Raw genomic sequence first — 6,000 nt, forward strand, 5'->3', positions numbered from 1 at the left:
TGATCAGCTAATTTGAGATGAAAAAAGAAGTCTTGATCGTAGAAAATTTCCCTTGGGGGTCACTATATAGAGATCTTGTATTTATAAAACTCCCTATTCTATATTTTTTGAGGCATATAGAGACCCCTTATGTACCACTTTTCACAATAAAGAAACCCGTTATGTACCAAAGTTTTCAATTTTTAAATTTAAAACATCCTTGTGTATGCATATCATCTGTAAGTTTGTAAGAGAAATTAACCCCTTTTGTTAAGCTCACATTCTTTTCTACATATTTTTAAATGAACCCCTCCACAAACATCTTCTAGTATCCAAGATGGGTGGCAAGGGGTGAATCATTGACTTTTTGAGAATATTGTCCTTCAAACTTGCAAGAATGCAAATTCTTCTCTTGAAGAATAGTTGTTCCTTTGTCAAAGTAAAATCCTCCAGATACTTCTTATCATTTTTGTCCTTTATTCCTTACAATAGTGGTCCAAAGTAATTATCTATTTCTATTCCTTCTTGGACCTCTTCTAGTAAAGTGGTGTTTAGGATTGAGATATTTAGTTGGAGCTCAACATGCTTCTCGTAAATCTATAGCATTACAGGCTAGCCTGTCTCACTTTCCTTTTGGCCATTTACTTATGTTTCCTGAAATGTAAATCTACACCTCTCTCTCTCTCTCTCTCTCTCTCTCTCTCTCTCTCTCTCTCTCTCTCTCTCTCTCTACGTATGTGTGTGTAGTTGTTTTAACATAAATAATAACACATCATTGAACTTTTACATTCAAAAGACAACTAGCTCCAGAGAAAGGGAAATGATAAGTACAAAAGCAACTCAGTCTTAGAATTATTTAAGTACAATGCTTATAAGAATGAAGCCTCATTCTAGTATACAATTATCAGAAGTACTTCCTCTACAATAGTTGTATGTGTAATCTTGTGTGGACAACTGCTTTTAAGCCCAAAAAAAAAAAACCTCCAAAATAAGATAGAGTCTTTACCTACATCCATCCAGACAAGACAACAGATATGTTAGCCTTGGATGTGTTTTACAGGTATCAATGGACTATACTAGTTGTTATCCATGTCCATCTCTTAACTTTTAAAAAAAACTTACAAGCTTAGTCCAAAGTATTTAAGCTGTTTTTCTAAAAGGTTTTATTATCCCAAAAGTTTATTTAGTACTTTAATCTTAACTAGAGGGCCATACACCCTTCTACTCCAAGTGGTATGCTCCCCCAAAAAAACAAACTTCTTTAGTTTTTATCTGCCAAATTAATGAGGCTCCGTCTGTAGAGAAGCCTAAATATTATTAACGAGTTCAAGCTTGTTGTTGAATATTTAGAACTTATAATGTTTATGTTAAAGTGGAATTCAATCCTTCCTAATTCTATAAGTCACAATCTCATAGCAAGCCAAGTGGTAGAGACATTTTGTGGTATCCTAGCCCGTCCAACTGTTAAACCAAAAAACAAGGGCAAGTTGTAAATGCAAATAGTGTATTGCATTATCTCAACCAATCAACTCATATCGAACAGGTCCATACATGGAATGCAGGCGGTGGGCCATATTCCCCCAAGGTCGCCACCATTTATAAAAACATGCAACATCTACATGTAAATGGACAAAAAACACTGCAAAAAATTCATTAAGTCAACCTAGATGGAGGGTTTTACCCGATTTTATAAGCGACAGTTATCATGATACCAAGTTGCAACGACATTACCTCTCTCTCTCTCTCTCTCTCTCTCTCTCTCTCTCTCTCTCTCTCTCTCTCTCTCTCTCTCTCTCTCTCTCTCTCTCTCTCTCTCTCTCTCTCTCTCTCTCTAAGCTCCTATCAAACAATATGGATACATAAGATATTGCACAATGCACAGAAACATACACACATTAATTGTGAGAATGGTGTGAAAACAAATGGTGCTTGCCTTCTTCCTCCTCGACATGCTTCTATAGCCAACTCAAGCTTCTACAGCTGCACGTGTAGTCTCTCTCTCTCTCTCTCTCTCTCTCTCTCTCTCTCTCTCTCTCTCTCTCTCTCTCTCTCTCTCTCTCTCTCTCTCTCTCTCTCTCTCTCTCTCTCTCTCTCTCTCTCTCTCTCTCTCTCTCTCTCTCTCTCTCTCTCTGAAGAAGAAGCATTCCAATAGTATACATATCTCCAAAAATGGTTAGAGAAACAAAATAAATATTTTTTGCAGACAGCCAAGTGATTGAACAAAGTATAGAACAGCCTTCCACAATGATGGGACATTTGTGATGTACAAAGCTAGTCTTTGACTCACATAGAAATCACAGAACTGGAGCTTTTCATCAGCCTTGGAACATAGAGTCATATATTTCTTTACTGTACAATCTCAGTCATACGGTGATGAGCATTCATTGGGACAGGGGATAGCAACTCAAAACATGAACAACAGGAAGTCTTCTTACACCATCCTGTGACAATCCACTGCTCTTTCGACAAAGACACAATCCACAAGCAGTGAACATACATACATTTGTATTTAGCTTTTCTCTTCTCTTTCTCATACTCAGTTCAAAAAAAATCATTTTTCCAAACGTACAAAATTCCTTTACTTGAATTTGACAAGAGACAATGTTAGAAAATAGATTTATGTTTCGAGTTTTTACACTATTTTTCTCTATTTTGGGACGGAATTTCTCCTTTTCCCCTTGCTCTTAATGGGAATTTTTGAAATTGAAAGCGGCACGATATTAAGCTTAGACACATTTCAGAACACTTGATGAAGATGGCAGCAACAAACATCATAAAATACGCCTGCAAGCCAATGATAGAGCTCTCATAGTACTTCAGGAAGCGCCTACTATGTGAGGCAAGCTCCACAAGAAGAAATGTTGCAAGTCCCAAAACAAAAAACCACCTATTGATGCGCTTTGTGTAGGAATTGAACCCTACTTCAACGTGCACGCCATCAAAGACGGGATCCTTGAGGGAACACATGGCAGTAGGACTTAGATTTATTGGGTTCAAAAATAAGCATTGGAATAAAAGTTGTTTTGTTATTTTGGTTGTTTGAAAAATGAGTGCTTCTTGATATGTTAGGTTGTTTTTGAGTGGACATGAGACTGAGGTTGTAGATGTGGCTTGGTGGAGTAGGTGGGGGTTTACTGATAGAAGATAGGCTTTGGGTTTGGAATGTAGGGTTGAGAACTTTTCTTCAACCGTTAGTAGTGGGTAGGTGGGGAGTTAATATCTACATCTAGGGTTTGGCTTAAGTGTCTAGGGCTTTTATTTGCCCTCAAGTGCCTCATTTTCAAGGCGGCTCCTTTCTTGGGCCCTTCAGCTCCATGGACATATGCTTTGTTTGGTCGGTTTTCCGTACGCTATGTTGTGTGGCTCCTAGCTCCAAGCACTCTTGCTTGTGGGTTAGCGTGCATCATAGCCCCATAAGAGTGTATTAATATCCATCTTGTTTAAATATATGTTGTTATTTTTACAAAAATTGACTCATAAAATAATGTCAAAGTTGGTTGATGCAACAGGCTCAACACAAGATTCATAGTATCTAGATTTCACTTGCCAAATTGTGGAAGCGATGAGAGAGTCCACTTGTTCTTTCAAGATAAAGAGAATTTCCCTTCAAATAGTGTGGAATTGTTAAGGAACTAAAGAAAAATTGGTCAAATCTTGGCATGTCTCCATGTCTCGGAGGAAATCTACTCAATGGTGAGTCCTACTTGTTAGAGTTTGTGCGGCCTTTGCTCAAGACTTGGTGAAGTTTGATTGTGATGGAGTGACAATGTCAAAAGAAAGGTGGGTAAAGCTTAAAGAGGACACTCCAATTGAGAACTTTATAGACTTATATACTGAGAGCTTGAGGAAGGTCACTTAGTATTTAGGTAAATTGAGCAGCACAAAGAAGAATAAGACGTGAAATAATGAAGACAAAGGTAAATCAACCCAAGCTAAGACTCTCAAGGAGAGTGAAACTCCTTCACTTGGAGACAATAGTAGAAATGTGTCCCAAGAAAACCTTTCAATTATAGCCTTAAAAACTCAAGAAGCAAGAGATGCTAGTGTACTTAAAACCCCCACAATTGAGACCCCCTCAATGGGGTAGTTGTCGTAGTAGTTGCCACAACTTCTAAGAGTGGGCTAGATGGATACGTTGAAATTGCATGCTATTTTAAATATGGAGTACAATTTAACCAATCCCATTTGAACAACGTAACCTTGCACCAGATGGCTACAAATGCAAACCATTGGCAGATGTGTATGTGAGATACCTTTTGAAGCAATTTGTAGGGCACTCCATGCTAGTGTCCAATGCAACAGACTTGATGCATTGAGACAAGCTAGAAACATACCACTATTGGATTCTCTCTGGATAACATTCCATCATAGTAGCTAGAGCTTTTTTGTGTAACATGAGCACTAAGTACACTTCTAGGAAGGAGTTCTACAACTTTAGTGTAAGATCCCCAATTTTTGGGTCTCTTTTAAAAATAAGACAAATAGCTTTCAATATTTATTTTGTCAAATTTTGATTTAAGATGCTTGATTGACAATATTGGAAGGTTCTAAAGTAAAAAGCAAAGCCATTCCATGTTCCAATAGGTTAGATGAACGTTTGGTTCAATTTTGAATAAATCCGCTATTTTTAGCTTTTCGTGCTTTTCGGTGTTTTTGAAAAGCAATGTGCTTTTTATGATGACCTAGATATAAAAATATTAATTTTAGTCTCCGTCATATTTAAAAATAATCACCCAGAGTAAAAACAAGACCAAACGAGATTTTTACGAGAATTGTTTTTATAAAAAGCGATGCCGTAAATACGTCGGGGCGGTACGAGAAAGTCATAATTATGTCAAGACATCACGGTGCAGCATAATCTAGCTAAGGCTCCATTAGTTGGCCGGATACTGTTCAACTGGCCAATTTTGCTGTAAAAATTGAATGGTAAGTGGGAAAGTTGACCACCAAAGCAAAGACATGTTTTTAGCAAAGCTCCCAAAAGCAATAAGCTATTCCTGGCTCAAAAACTAGCGCTACCTTATGGCTTGGGCATCACTCTGACCTGCTGCACTTGCTTATAAATTGTCGGTTAGTGCTCAGTTTTCAGTGCCGTCTGTTGCGTCTACTACCGCAAGGCTATACGTATCTATTATACGGACTGGTAAGCCCTTCATTACCATCTCCATAAGCTCTTCTCTCTTGGGAAGAAGAAGAAGAAGAAGAAGGACATCTTCTCTCTACTTGCATATTATCTTCTCTCTCGTTTCACGATGTACGCTCTCTCTAGAAGCTTTCGTGGTGAATACCTCTATGTAGCTCTCATCACCGCTCTCTTGCGGCAAAGCAAGAAGCCTTTTGACAGCCCCTAATTGATTCTAAAGCATGGTGAGAAGCTCTAAACTCCATAGCCATCATCTCTCTCTCTCTCTCTCTCTCTCTCTCTCTCTCTCTCTCTCTCTCTCTCTATGTCATTTTTCTAAGTAATCACCCTCTCGATGATTGTTTTTTCGTATACAAGTGCATGTATGAATTAACCCAGTACGTATGAAGTTGCCCCATGATTATTTCATCATGTTTAACATGCCGATTCATGCACATGATACGTTTATGATCAAGTGCGCGCATAAAAAGCGTTTTTTGTTTCACATCATAGAGGCAGTAGGAACGCTATTTTGGCTATAATCCACAAACCATTATGAATCAACCCAAACCCTTTACACCAGAGATAAAACACATCATTTAGAACATTTTCTCTCTTAGGTGTCATGTGAAAATCACACACAAGGTAATAGATATGGTCAAAAAACAGCTTGTTGTCCACTGCACAACCAAGTTTTTTGACTCCATGCTCCTTGGAGAACCACTATATAGATTCACCAGATGGGCGAACCCACTTAACCAATTAGTAAAGTCCCTATCCCTATGGTTAGTTCTATTCTGAAAAAACTACGACTCGGAAAAAAAGGAGATAGCTAATCCACAACCTTGGCTGATTTAGCCTCAAGTAACTAATAAGCTTGATAAAACTTGATGATAAAT

The sequence above is a fragment of the Adiantum capillus-veneris genome, chromosome 26 (genome assembly GCF_014529385.1).
Source record: "Adiantum capillus-veneris isolate H3 chromosome 26, ASM1452938v2, whole genome shotgun sequence".
Taxonomy (NCBI): Eukaryota; Viridiplantae; Streptophyta; class Polypodiopsida; order Polypodiales; family Pteridaceae; genus Adiantum; species Adiantum capillus-veneris.